Below are 15,816 nucleotides of genomic sequence, written 5' to 3'. Positions count from 1 at the left end.
GAGAAAAAGCGGTAATATCGAAATAAAAAAAGAACTAAATTACAGAAATCGCTTAAATTTTACAATTATTTAGTTCATGTACAGCTTATTCGAAAACAACAATAAAAAATATAGGTCACCGATGAGTTAAAAAAGATATTTCTGGGGTCAACACGGATTGATTTTTTGGAATGGTTTTTGTAGCATATGATAAAGTAACAACTACTTAAGGTAATTAATAAAATTTGTAATGAAAAATAAATGTTTAATTTTTTTCTGAAAATCTTATACCCGCGAGTCTCCTTAACATGTAGCACCTGTCTTTAGAAATTGTTATAAGCTTTTCAAATACTTCATGGAGCTCAGCTTTTCATATAGGTAGCGTTAAAATAGTCAATTGTCCCCTTATTGTTTGCCTGAAAAGTGTTGACATGTTAACTTAATTTACCATAAATAGTACAGCAAAATAGCTTATTCGTTTATTGACCCGTTGACATAAATTGTGTTGTTAACTTGCTTTTAATAATTCATATTGTGAATTTTTTAAGCTCAAACTTTTAGTTATATGTATATATAGATTTGTTACTAGAATAGCTACCATCGGCGCACACTGAAATTATTATGTCCGTTATTTTTTATTAGAACGCATTTTTTTAATATGGTTTTGTATAGGATTGGTAGAAAGGATCACAGAGTTCACTACGTGCCTACCGATATGTTTATAAATATTGCCCAACCCCCGCATCAACAAAAAAATGAAAATGAAGACAACCCCATGAGTAAAGGAAAAAGTTTTTTTCATCGCTTTCACGATTTTTCCTGGACTTTTTGGAGTTATTCACCATTTGTAAAGGAAATACACAGTGTTGAGTGGATTGATCCGAATGAATCAAAATTAAACCAAAAATTAGACGAATGCATTACTCAAATAAAAGAGTTTCAACAGAGCCAGGTTAGTACAGTTAATTTAGAAAAAAGAACTTTACAAACACTTAACAAATCATCTTAAAACTTTCTTCCTTTTATTTCGGTTTCTGTTCTCTTGTAATAATTTGATAAATAATTTGAAATTTGATAAAAGTCCGAAAACATGATTATTGCCAATCGAAATTGTTAGGAAACGTTTAAATCATATTACTTATAATCATATATATACCGAACCTTTCCATGTATGAAGTTTTTCTTTGGCTAAAATAAAACTTTGTATAATTATATTTAAAAAGTGGATTTGAAACAGTGGCGAATTTATTGAATATTGCACAGCTCATTCGATTTATTTCAGTTCACGATACGTCGTTGGTTATTTAGGTCTATATCAAAGTTATCAGCCAACCAGGTTTTGTCTTTGTACAACATGTTTGAACAGACTGCCGTAGAGGAAAGTGGTTTTTCCGACATGACTAATACAAGGGGTACAATCAAAATCACGTGATGGATATACACACACCGGAAGTAACAGTCGAGCAGACCGCTTGAAAGGTAAGTAGTCGTATTTACTTGTTTATATCAATAAAATTTAATAAATAAGGTAGTGGACCGAATGTAGGATACTATCTAGTTTTGAAATACACAATTATCCTTGCTGGAAAGCGTGCAGTTAATGCGAACACTTCGACACAGTTCCAAAATTTCACCGTCGAAGTGTTTGCAATAACTGCACGCTTTCTAGCAAAAACAATTGTGTATTTTAAAACTACATACTATCCGACATTCGGTGTGCCAACTTATTAATCAAAATTTAATTGATATAAACAAGAAAATGCAACTACTAACCTTTCAAGCGGCGAGTTCGACTGTAACTTCCGGTGTGTGTATATCCATCACGTGATTTTGATTGTACCCCTTGTAATAAACAAATTAAAAAAAATAATTGATAACGATATCGAATATTTCTTTGTACGTTTGAAATCACATGCTGTAATATTTTTTTCCGTTTAAAACAGTTGTTCACATATGTATTCAGGGCTAACCTGGCATATTTATACATTTGTTTGTACAAGTTTTTTTCAACTGGTGGTAAGGACCGTTCTGAACTTCATATACTCGAATTAATGTACGTACATAATGATTAGCAATTTTTATTTCAATGAGATATAATTCTGTATGATTTTTATTTCAATGAGATATATTTGTGTGTGATGTGAAATATGCTGAATAAGGGGACAGTAGTAAATCGATGTACACATTTCGTTAGGTGGTTAAAAGTGACAAACCCAGGTAAGAAAATAAAGCCAAGGGATAAGCATGACCTCAAGATGGAGCGAGACCGGTCGTGTTGACAGAGGTAATCATCTACAGCATTTTATCTAGTTCGATAAGATATGCACAAGTTAGATTGAACATGATAGTTGAACTTTGTCACTATTGCTTTAAGTGTTACATAAAATATTAATTCAATGAAGATCCCTTACTGTTGAAGATAAGATTGGTCAAAACATTCGAATATAGATAACGGTCACTATAATGTTTTAAATTGGTTTTTGTACAACAACTACAAACTCCATCACGTTTTATTAGATTTAGATATTCTCTAAAAGCCTTTGGTAGCATGTGTTTTGCTAAATCAAGTCCTTTCATAAATTGTCTGTCACCATTATGTTGTAATATCAATAATTTTCAGACTTGTATGAAAACTTCTGGTAGAAGCCGTTCATTTCATGCTTTGCCCTTCGTTTGCTTGATTGATTTTTTATTGCTTAACGTCCCGTGGCAAATATTTGATGCATATTGTTTTTGTCATTTGATTTTGCCATGTGATTATGGACTTTCCGAACGGATTCTCCTCTGAGTTCAGTATTGTTGTTATTTTACTTTTTTAGGACGATTTTACTCTTCGAAGTAAACAACAACAAAAAAAGCAATATACAATGTACTATGTCATCTCTGTAGCATACTGTTCATTGACTGATTGATAAATAGATTGATTGTGTTTGATACCACGTCCAGCATTTTTGGCTATATCATATTGGTTACTTTTTATTGGCGATAAGACTTCCTGGAAAGAACCACCGAACTCAGGAGAACATTCTTTAATATAATATGAGTCATATACCTTTAGTTACCATAATAGACCTCATGTCTGTAAATCTAATGATTGTGTACTTTTCCTGATTGTTATATCTTATTTCGTTCGAAGGGCGATTGATGACTGCATAGTCGTAGATTCTTTCACTGTCGATGGACCAGATCTCACCTCTATTATTATTCTTGCAATACCTTAGCTTTTATATGGTTGTATTGATTTATTTCTGGTTAATGGATTGATGAGATTAAAACATCGGTGAACAATTGTTGTCTTAAATTTATAAGTAAAATGAAATTATGATAACAATTGATCGTGGTTTCTACATAATGTGTTAGAATTAGGATTATAATACAAGACAATAACAATCAAAACCAAGGAGTTAACAAAGACTCACAAAACCAATGGACATTTAAATCAACAGTTATAAATAATAATTAAGAAACAACACGAACTCCACTCCTACGGCACCCGTCGTGTTATTTCTTTGTTCAGTTCGGTAATGATGGAAGGTTCTTATGACTGAGGAAGAATATCAAATATGATTTCTGACACACTTTTGTCATAATGACCAATCAGCTTATGATGGCGACCGTAAAATTTCTTGAGTGATGACCTTTATTTGATTGGTTCATAGCACTGTCTAAGCAACTTTGTAGAAATCAGTATTCCTCGTTCAACAAAATCAATGTACTTTGAGCTAGCTCTAGAGTAACGTATCAATTGAGACACATATTCTCCATATGCTGGTGCCTCTGGGATGTTGCTACACAGAAATGGAAAGTTGACTATAGGAAAATTAAAATCATCGCGTTTGTCATAAATTTTGGTATTCAACCTACCATCAGTTGTCATTTCTAGAAAAAGGTCTAAATATGAAGCAGATTTATTTGTGTCGGTAGTTTCTTCAATTTCAAGTTCACTTGGATATATTAAATGTAAGTGATCACTGAATCTATTATTATTAAGAGACAATGTTGACTGCTCAGTTTTGACATTTTTACAACTTGTGTCTATTTGTATTGTTTACACAACGTTCTCAATGTGATGGAATTTTAGGCGATTGTCATAAAAGTGAAAGGTGTATCTAGCTATAAAACCAGGTTTAATCCACCATTTTTCTACAATAGAAAATTTCTGTATTTAGTCAGGAATAAGACAATCGTTATCTATTCATTTGATGTGTTGGAGCCTTTGATTTTGCCTTTTGATTAGGGACTTTCCGTTTTGAATTTTCCTCGGAGATTAGTATTTTTGTGAGTTTAATTCTTTTTAATAAATGTCTTTTTAAGTTTATTAAGCGATATGTATATAATGGTTTAATGGTACGAATTATTAATTTTTCAGAAACAGGAGAAATATATGAAAATGGACACAAATCATGTTCATACTAAATATGCGAAAACAAGTTGCTGTCCCCAACACTGTACAACACAATTTAAATCCAGAAATACAGATGCATGGGGTTATGAAAATAATTTTGGAAGAGTTGAAAGGTATGTCTAGTTTTGCATTCTTTTTCAAAGCTACTATGTAGTTCATTAAAGGGGAACAGTATCGTCATTGGTCGGTCTTTTTTATTTGAAACGGGTGTCTGACGTACAAATTTAATCCTGGTATGTATGATGAGAATATTGATTATGGGTAAAATTTTCGTTAAGATTGTTGGGACATGTAGCGTAAAAAAATAGTAATAAGTCTTATTCGGTTGCAAAAAAAGAACAGGTTTCAGGTAACGACAATGGGAACGTAGCCAATATGGAAAAGGAGAATATCAAATCGCTTGTAAGACAATCTTTAATCTTACTGAATAAAATAAACGGTACCAATCACCTGCATCAAATGAGCATTTCGACATTAAATGTCTCTTCAGTCCGAAGTCATAATACTGGAAAACATAAACTTTTTCGCTTAGTGATGGACTCTTTCTGTTAATCTTTAGAAGGGTTATGAACATTTTACGTGTAGCAAGCGAATAATTGGGTGAATATTTTTAAAAACATCGTATTATGATGCTTAATAGATAGTTCATGCATTTGTATTTTAAAATATAACTGTCCAGTAAAGGCCATAATGATATTATGTGGATAATGCTAAAGATATTCAAGACTTATACTGACGGCGCGTCTTCTCTTAAATGGAAAACGTTTGATTTGTGTATTTTTAGTTACCTTGGATATGTGTATTTTTGTTATAAATTTTTTTATTATTATTTTAATATTGAAAAAAAAGACAACGGAAAAGGAGATATAATATTATGGTTACAATGGAACTACTGATTTCTTTGTTTTGAATGTCTATATCATTTAAAGAATCAATTAATTTTATATCTAGAAGTTCTGATGGAGAAAGAATCAAGTGTAAAGGGTCATGTTATCTAAAACACGTATGTACGTTTGATACAGAGAATGCGAAAATAAAGACAGCACATTTCAGAAGAGACAGTTTAATTGAAAGTGTTGATACAATTAGAAAGTATCTTGAAGACGTAGAATGGCTCATTAGATCAAGAGATCCCATGTTACATAAAAAAATGGTTGTAGTGGAAAGTCTGACAAAGGTTCGCTGTTTTTTTATATTAACTTATTATTTACGTTCGTTGTTTCAAACGATGAAGAGAATAAGTAAAATGTAAAATAAATTGAATTATTCGCCTTTAATTCAATGAATTTCTTTACGTCAGTTGAATGTAAATAATTTACAGTTTGCAGAGATAAAACGTATAGCACGCATTTTCCATGAGTGACATTTTTTTTTTTAATTGGGACATTAATACACATGATATATTGTGAATAATTCGTGCTTTGTGTCATATCATTGGAACTTCTTGTTGTACTGAATATGATGGTACACAAATAAGACGGTGACATATCAAACAAAAATAGTTTTGTCATGAGATGTAATTCGAAACCGTTTACATAGCTATATATAGTGCTATATTTAATATATACGAGGTATATGTACATCAACACCATATATGTCTGTCTACTCCCCGGTATTCACTACAAATCTTAACCTGTTTCATGTTAATCACTATTGTTGGAATCTCTTCAATTTTGTGATTGATTTTGCCTTTATCACTTTTTATTGAGTGTTAGTAATGAGTTTTGTGTATCCAAGTTCGCATATGTGTTTCCTAATTCTAAGCCTTGCACATTTTAAATGTTTGGCTTTGAGCGTTCCTGATGAAGGTAAGTCCAGAAAACCGCTTCGGACGCAATAAATTATTCAACGTGTTTTTTTCCATTTTTTTACAATTATTTCCCAACCGAATGTGCTATCAATAATAGCAAATCTAATACATGAACGTCAATAACACTTTAATTTTATGGTTTTTTGTATTTTGTTGCATTGTGGGATCGGTGTAAAATTATATAAAAAAAACTAAAAAGTTACCAAAATATACGGAATACATTTTCATTGATGTTCTAGTTTCACTCATTGTAATTGCCTCATTTTTTTCTAACTAACCAAATTTACGAAACACGCAGAATTATTATTAATGATGTTGTTTGACTAAGGTGTACTTAAGTTTTAAAGGTGGTCCTTGTATTAACTGATGCATTAAATGAAGTGTTAACTGTCTATTTGTTTTTTCATGATATTATGTAGACTGCAAATCAGCTTGTACAAGAAAAACTTGCAGAGTTTGATAAAGAGGACGTTCGAAGAACATTATATGTCAATGAAAAGGTAAAACATATATAGTGCTATACTTAATATATACGAGGTATACGTACATGCACACCGTATATGTCTGACTACTCTTGTTGTGACCAACAGTTCAAACTAAATTTCTCTAAGCATACATTCAAATGAAAACTGTTGTTGATATCAGTTGTTCTGAAGAAGTATTCATTTTCAGAAGTAACTCCGCCTAGTTTCTTATGACATTTTAAGATTGGTTAACAATTGCGCTACGACAAGTTTGACATAAACGTGATCAAATATAATTGATGGCTGCCTGATGTTTCAAAGGAATGGTGTTCTTGTTAGGTTATTTGATTTTCTGACAGACTTTTTGGGACTATGTTATCCCTTTTCTTTACTTTCATCGTAATGAGTGTAAGTGGTTGTTTAAAATTTTGGTATGTAATGTTGAAGTTTTCTAGTGTTTTTTACTTCCTACATTTAACCTTTGTCTCTCTTTTGTCAACTGGCGTTTATTATTATCGATTGTTGAAGACACTTCTCTGTCTCCTTAAAAGGTAGTTTCAATTTCTGTCGCTTAAAGACGACCTTTGTGATAACAATATTCGCTAGCTTAACTTTGGTTTGCGTAAACTTCACAAAGAAAAATTGAACATGTCCAAAACTAGAAACTGTAATTACCATAACAGAAAACAAACAGAGTGGGCGTGGCCGGGTACATCCCAACAATAAAAAGACACTAGTAGGTAAAGATCTGAGAGTACTTGCAGTTACTGACAGCAAGTTCACACTAATACGTTTGAAGTCTTCTTGTTATTCATCCCGCAATCGTTTATTTTTTAAGACCATAAGTGAATGAATAATTTGATTTTCTATCTCAGTACCTGCGCATATATGAAATACTTGCCACTGAATTTTGAACCAAGTTAAATCAATACCACACATCGATTCATATAAAAAAGAATCAATCTACAGATGATGAAGCAATTTCTTAGTTGTTTAGACTCCCTTGTGTGATAGTTGGCGTTTTCATCCACCACCAGATAGATTTATTCAAGAACAAAATTTTCATGCATTGAATTATTTTATTCAACGAGTTTATCTCACTTGTAGGTAACAAATCTGAAGAAATTAATACTTAACATTGAATTTTTCACAAACAAATTTACAAATATATACTACATTTTTGGTAACAGTTTTAAAACAATATCCGCGTCAAAATATTTTAAAAGGATATTCAAAATTGAAAGACATATCGTTATAATAAAATTAATTGATATGCATCTGAAAAACTAAAAAAAGCTTTGCTTTCGGAGTTCAGTGTGGAGTCCAGTTCAAATAACAAGTAAAAGAGGGACGAAAGATACCAAAGGGACAGTCAAACTCATAAATCTAAAACAAACTGACAACGCCATGGCTAAAAATAAAAGAGACAAACAGAAAAACAATAGTACATACGACACAACATAGAAAACTAAAGAATAAACAACACGAACCCCACCAAAAACTAGGGGTGATCTCAGGTGCTCCGGAAGGGTAAGCAGATACTGCTCTACATGTGGCACCCGTCGTGTTGCTTATGTGATTACAAATCCGGTAAATAGTCTAATTCGGTAGGTCATATTCATGAAAGGGAAGGGGATTGTAGTTACGACGTAAGGAACATATCCGATATCATTTGTGAAACGGTTATTCCATAACGGTCAACCAACTCGTGATGGCGTCCGTAAAATTTACGAAGGGATGATTTCAACTTCACCGTTTGGAATTCTTGGTTTAATAGCTTCATTGTGAGCAGCAAACCTCTATCAAGAAAATCATGATAGGAAATGCAAGCACGGGAATATCGTATCAATTGGGAGATATATACCCCGTATGCAGGTGCTGCTGGAATGTTGCTACTTAGAAATGGAAAGTTCACAATTGGAAAGCTGAAATCATCTCTTTTGTCGTAAAGTTTTGTTTTCAACCGACCCTCATTGTCAATTTCTAGATGTAAGTCAAGATATGAAGCCGACTTAACTGTATCTGTAGTATCCTTTATCTCTAGTTCGATTGGATAGATGCGTTCCACATAGTCACCAAATTTTGAATTGTTTAGTGAAAGAACATCATCTATATAGCGGAAAGTAGAGTTAAAGGATATTGCTAACTTCTTATCTTTCTTCCTAAGAAGTTCCTGCATGAAGTCAGCTTCATAATAATAAAGAAACAAGTCGACGAGTAGAGGGGCACAGTTTGTTCCCATTGGAATGCCGACAGTCTGTTGAAAAAAACAGGTACTCCGAACGTAACAAATATGTTGTCAATCAAGAAATCAAGCATCTTGATAATATCAGTTTCAGAGAATTTTTTGTTTGAATCAGAGTGATTCTTTACAAAGTAGGATTTATCCCTCCCTAAGACAAGATACTTGTATCTACGTTGGCCATTCTTTTTTATGAAGCAAAGTAATATCAAATCTTTTAATTTGTCTTTTAGTTTGGAATGTGGAATACTTGTGTACAGGGTAGAAAAGTCAAATGTTTTAATACTGTTACAAGATGAAAGAGAGTTAGATTGTATGTACTCTAAAAGATCTTTTGAATTTTTAAGTATCCACATCTGATTCACGCCACCTCTAGAATAGGCAGTTTCACAATAACTTTGAAGCCCGTCTTTGATTGCTGATAAAACAGATGTTAATAATTTAGAAAGAGGTTTCGTGGAGCACTGGGAAGACCCAGCAATATACCGTTGTTTGTAAGGACACTTATGTAGTTTAGGTATCCAATACAGTGATGGAAGATCCAGTTCTTCATCTTTGGTTGAAATTCCAAAGGAACATAGAACAGACCTATGATTATCCAGGATTTCCTCTTTGGTAAGTGTCGTGAGGGTATATGTTGAGTTTCCAAGTGAATTGTCAATACCTAATTCGTTTATCAAGCAGTTGATGTAGTGACTTTTACACACAAAAACGATGTTATTTAGGGCTTTATCTGCGGGGACAACAACATATTTGTCATGGAGGTCGGATAGGTGTTTTGCAACATTTGGGTCTTTAAAGATTGACAAAGCATGGGCATTGATGGACCCATTCAGTTTCTTAATTCTGATTTGTATCAACGATAATAGTGTACATTTTACGTCTTTTTTCTGCTATTTGGTCAGATTGTCTCTTCGGCATTTTCCTGTTTTCATTTTATTAGTTTCGGTAAAGTATGCTATTATGCTTTATTGTTGTGGTACATGTCCATACCTGTAACAATTTACCCGAGTAGCTGCTATGACCAATAATTAGGTGAAATATCTTTTTAAGAAATGTCATAATGTTGTGGTTAGACAATCAAAGTATACCTTCGAAGCTACTATCATACTTTTTATTTTGTTAATGATGAAGACTCTTTGGAAATAGTCTGTAAGATATTCAGGGAAATTAAGCTCTACCGTTTTCAGGAGAAGATACCAACATAATATAATCTTATCATAGCCATATTAAATAGATTGTAATTCATAACATATAATGAGATTGGTCATATTTTTAGTCCATATTTTGAAATAAATGTATAAGTGGCTGTGCAGGATGTATGAATACGCAGCCATGTATGTCCGGTCACAATAGGGACGAGTCAGGGGTCTCGGGAAGAAAGAGTTTCACGCTTTCTGCACGTTAAGAACTATTGCAACAACTCTTGTGTGGGTCCATTTGTGGTCTGTTTGCTGATGCAAGGGAGAAAAATTATGTCTCTATTCCTTATACACATGCACTGTCCCTATACCTTATAGCTGGTGGCTGTTGAAATTCCTCTACTTTTACCAGATCAATTCCTAAAATACCTTTTGAATCTATTGATATTTTCATCTTGACTCAAGAGTGAAAGGATTTGTATAACAGAATATGACAGCGACGTTGCAAAAAAAATAATTTGAAATAAAAATCACAAAAGCATATTCAGACACGCATCATATTAATTATGCACAAAATTTGGTAATCATATTTACTGCAAATTTTATCTCAAAGTCGTCGAAAAGAAAGACACATAGCCTAGCTTCAAGTTATAATTTTTGTTCTTTAATGTATTGTTACTACCTGAAATCTTGAAGTCATCATGGTTTAGCAGAGGTTTCATATGGAAAGATAGATTGAATGTTATCTTTTTTTTAAAAATGGTAGAAAGGGTGGAGAAATGCGGTTCTTCCCCTTCCTTCTTTCCCCTCCTTCCCCTTGACCCACAAACCGACCAATGGTAGCCTTACTAAATACTTGATGCACTTCTAAAAGAAGAAACTGGTATGCGTTTAAGTCATTTGGTCAAGTAGTACATGTAAATAAAAAAAATATAAACAAATATAAAAACTCAATTTTCAATGTTTTGTGCTAACTAGTTCCAATTTCCCATATAAATAGCTGTGCGAACTAAGATTTGTATGGACAATGATCATACGCTATTAAAGATAATTAATATTTTTAATCTTTCTGCTTATTCTGTGTATGACGTGTGTTGTGGTATTTATATTACTAAGTCTTTAAGTATTTTCAATGGTAAATTGAAAATGTTGGCAGACAAAATGTATATATATTCATGAATACCATGCAGATGCTTGGGGTCAAAGGTCAAAAATATAAATGAAAACTTTGGTCCTATTACATTTCTACCATCTATATATTTCAAATCGTACATGCTTTTTGTGTATTTATTTTACTTTAAAAAATCCAACAGAGTCCCTAGTCGTTGGCTATTTAGGTCTATTATCAAAGTTATAGCCAACCATGTTTTGTCTTCGCTGCAAAGATATATTTCTGATATAAATTTTTTAATACGATACCGAATATTTCACTGGACGTGCGAAATCAAATGCTGTAATATTTTTTTCCTTTTAAAACAGTTGCGCACACATGTATTCATCGCGAACCTAACATATTTATACATTTGTTTGTACAAGTTTCTTCAACTGGTGATAAGGACCGTTCTGAACTTCATATACATGTACTAATGTACATTCATAATGATTCGCAAGTTTTATTTCAATGAGATATAATTGTGTGTGATTTTTATTTCAATGAGATATAATTGTGTGTGATCTCTATTTCAATGAGATATAATTTTGTGTGATGTGAAATATGCTGAATTAGGGGACAGTAGTAAATCGATGTACACATTTCGTTCGGTGGTTCAAAGTGACAAATCCAGGTAAGTAAAGCCAAGGGATAAGCATGACCTCAAAATTGAGCGAGACCGCTGTCACTCTGTCACTATTGAATGTTCAATAAAATATTCATTCAATGAAGTTCCTTTACTGTTGAAGATTAAATTGGTCAAAACATTCGAATATAGATAACGGTCACTGAAGTCGGAGAGACACTCATGAGTGTTTAACAATTGGGGTTTTACTACAAGCTCCGTCATGTTTTATTAGCTTTTAATATTCTTTAAAAGCATTTGATGGAATGTGTTTTGCTAAATTAAGTCCTTTCATAAATTGCATGTCACCTTTATTCTGTTATATCCATAATTTTCAGATTTGTATGAAAACTTCTGATAGAAGTCGTCTATTTCATTCTTTGCCCTTCGATTGCTTGTTTGATTGTTGATTGCTTAACGTCCAGTGGCTAATATTTAATGCATATTCAGGACGATTTTACCATTCGAAGTATACAACAACAACAAAAAGCAATATACAATGTACTATGTCATCTCTGTAGCATACTGTTCATTGACTGATTGATAAATAGATTGATTGTGTTTGATACCACGTCCAACATTTTTGGCTATATCATATTGGTTACTTTTTATTGGCGATAAGACTTCCTGGAAAGAACCACCGAACTTAGGAGAACATTCTTTAATATAGTATGAGTCATAGACCTTTAGTTACCATAATAGACCTCATGTCTGTAAATCTAACGATTGTGTACTTTTCCTGATTATTATATCTTACTTCGTTCGAAGGGCGATTGATGACTGCATAGTCGTAGATTCTTTCACTGTCGATGGACCAGGTCTCACTAATTCTTGCAATTCTCGTAGGTTTTATATGTGTTTCTAGATTTATTTCTTGATTGATGAGATTAAAAGATCAGTGTCTTTTAAAACTGTATACGCATCATATAGTCTTGTATAGTTACTATTATATTAACATTTGATTGTGGGTTTTAATGTTGAATGCTGTACTACTAAATTTTAAGTTTGTACCAATTGTTTCTATTTGTTTTGTTTGCACATCGTTGTCATTGTTGGTTTTTTTTTTATTTTGGAGATTTTCATTTTTTTAACAAATTTAATTCCGATTTCATTTTATTAAGCATGATATGTGTATAATGTTGTCTTTTAAGTGTTATAATAAGCATTGTCATAAATGCGCGAGGTTTGGCCAGCCTCAAAACCAGGTTCAATCCACCATTTTTCTTACAATGTTCTGTACCAAGTCAGGAAATGGCAGATGTTATCTTATAGTTCGTTTCTATGTGTGTTCAATTGTCTTTTTTTTTTTGGTGGATCTTCAGTGTTTCTGTTGTTTGGAAATTTTCCTCTTATAGTTGATGTGTTTCACTCGGTTTTAGTTTGTAACCAGGATTTTTTTCTCTCAATCGATTTATGACTTTCAAATTAAACAGAAGTTCACTTCTTATGCCTTTATTAATGGTATGAATTATTGATTTTTCAGAAACCGAAGAAATATGTGAAAATGAACACAGATCCTGTTCATACTAAATATGCGAAAACAAGTTGCTGTCCCCAACACTATATAACACAATTTGAATCCAGAAATACAGATGCATGGGGTTATGAAAATAGTTTTGAAAGAGTTGAAAGGTATATCTAGTTTTGCATTCTTTTTCAATACAACTATGTAATTCATTAAAGAGGGAACCATAGCGTCACTTGTGAGTCTTTTGTAGTTGAAACACGCGTCTATCGTACAAAAATTTAGTCCTTGTATGTATGATAAAATTATTGATTATGGGTATGAGTTTTGCTAAGATTGTAGCGTACACAACCAGTGATAAGTCTTATTCGGTAATGTCAAAATCGTGGCAGAAAAGAACAGGTTTGAGGTTACGACAATTCGAACGTAGCCGATACGAAAAATAAGAATATTCAGTCGCTGTTAGTCCAATCTTTAATCTAATTGAATAAAATTAACGGTACCAATTTTACTGCATCATTTGAGCATTTCGACAATAAATGTCGCTTCAGTCAGAAGTCATAATATTTGAAAACCTAAAATTGAGAAAGGAAATGGGGAATGTGTCCATATGAGAACAAACCGACCATTGAGTAGACAACTAAACCTTTTTTAATAAGTGATGGACTCTTTCTGTTAATCTTTAGAAGGTTATGAACATTGTACGTGTAGCAAGCGATTAATTGGGTGAATATCTTTAAAAATATCGTATCTGATGGTTAATAGATAGTTCATGCATTTGCAATTTTAAATATAACTGTCCAGTAAGGGCCATAATGATACTATGTGGATAATGCTAAAGATATTCAAGACTTTAACTGTCTTCTCTAAAATGGCTAACGTTTGTTTTAGTTACCTTAGAGATCGGTATTTTTGTTATAGTTTTTTTTTTCATTTTTAATATTGAAAATATAGATGGCGGAAAAAGAGGAAATAGTATTATGATTACAATGGAACTACTGATTTCTTTGTTTTGAATGTCTATATAATTTAGATAATCAATTGATTTTATATCTAGAAGTTCTGAAGGAGAACGAATCAAGTGTAAAGGGTCATGTTATCTTAAACACGAATGTGCGTTTGATACAGAGAATGTGAAAATAAAGTCAGCACATTTCAGAAGAGACAGTTCAATTGAACGTTTTGATACAACTAGAAAGTGTTTTGAAGACGTAGAATGGTTCCTTAGATCAACAAATACCAAGCTTCAACAGCAAATTTTAGTGGGAAGTCTGACAAAGGTTCGCTTTTTTTTTTATTAACTTATTATTTACGTTTGTTGTTTCAAACGATGAAGAGAATAAATAAAATGTAAAATAAATTGAATTATGCGCTTTTAATTCAATGAATTTCTTTAAGTCGGTTCAATGTAAATAATTTACAGTTTGCAAAGATAAAAGGTATAGCACGCATTTTGCCATAAGTGACATTTTTTTTATTTGGGACATTTATACACATGATATATTGTGAATAACTCGTGCTTTGTATTATATCATTGGAACTTTTGTTGTTCTCAATATGATGGTACACAAATAAGACGGTGGCATGTCAAACAAAAAACGTTTTTGATGAGATGAAATTCAAAACCGTTTACATAGCTATATATAGTGCTATACTTAACATATACGAGGTATATGAACATGAACACCATATATGTCTGTCTACTCCCCGGTATTCACTACAAAACTGAACCTATTTCATGTTAATTACTATTGATGGAATCTCTTCAATTTTGTGATTGATTTTGCATTCATCACTTTTGATTGAGTGTTAGTAATGAGTTTTGTGTATCCAAGTTCGCATATGTGTTTCCTAATTCTAAGCCTTGCACCTTTAACAAGTTTTTACAATTATTTGATAAACCAAATGTGCCATCAATAAAGACAAATCTAATAGATGAACGTCAATTGGTAGAAGGATACTTTCATTTTATGGTTTTTCGTACTGTGTTTCATTGTGGGATCGGTGTGAAATTATGTTTAAAAAAACCTAAAAAGCTACCTAAAGAAACGAAATACATTTCATTGATGTTCTAGTTTAACTCATTGTACTTGCCTCATTTTTTTAACCAAATATACGATAAACACAGAATTATTATTAATGATGTTGTTTGGTTTAGATGTACTTAAGTTTTAAAGGTGGTCCTTGTATTTACTGATGCATTACAGGAAGTGTTAACTGTCTATTTATTTTTTTTCAAGAAATTATGTAGACTGCAAATCAGCGTTTAAAAGAAAAACTTGCAGAGTTTGATAAAGAGGACGTTCACAGATCCTTATATGTCAACATAACGAAGGTTGCAACTACGTCTAACCTCGGACAATGCTAGCATACGACGATTTTGAATTATCTGTCTTCGCCGGATAGTATTTTATTCTCTTAAACAGTTCACATTTGACTGCTTATGATGAAAAGTAAGGCAAAACTGAAAGGCGTTATTTCCTTAAAATGTATATAAACCGAATGATTCTATTCTAACTAGAAACCAACAGTCC

The 15,816-nt window shown here is 32.3% G+C and overlaps 1 protein-coding gene across 1 annotated transcript in view; it reads right to left on the bottom strand.

Moving 5' to 3' along the window:
- Positions 1-223: 223 nt before the first annotated feature.
- The window catches only part of LOC139491907 (putative inhibitor of apoptosis), a 396,259-nt gene continuing 380,666 nt past the window's right edge, over positions 224-15,816 (bottom strand). Inside the window, exon 9 of the transcript XR_011656664.1 lies at positions 224-296. The gene's annotated coding sequence lies outside the window, so the exon portion shown is untranslated. The remainder of the gene's footprint in view (positions 297-15,816) is intronic.

This window comes from Mytilus edulis, chromosome 10, assembly GCF_963676685.1.
Source record: "Mytilus edulis chromosome 10, xbMytEdul2.2, whole genome shotgun sequence".
Taxonomy (NCBI): Eukaryota; Metazoa; Mollusca; class Bivalvia; order Mytilida; family Mytilidae; genus Mytilus; species Mytilus edulis.
The sequence above is the reverse complement of the archived record's forward strand: the minus strand, read 5'-3'. Positions and strand labels throughout refer to the sequence as shown.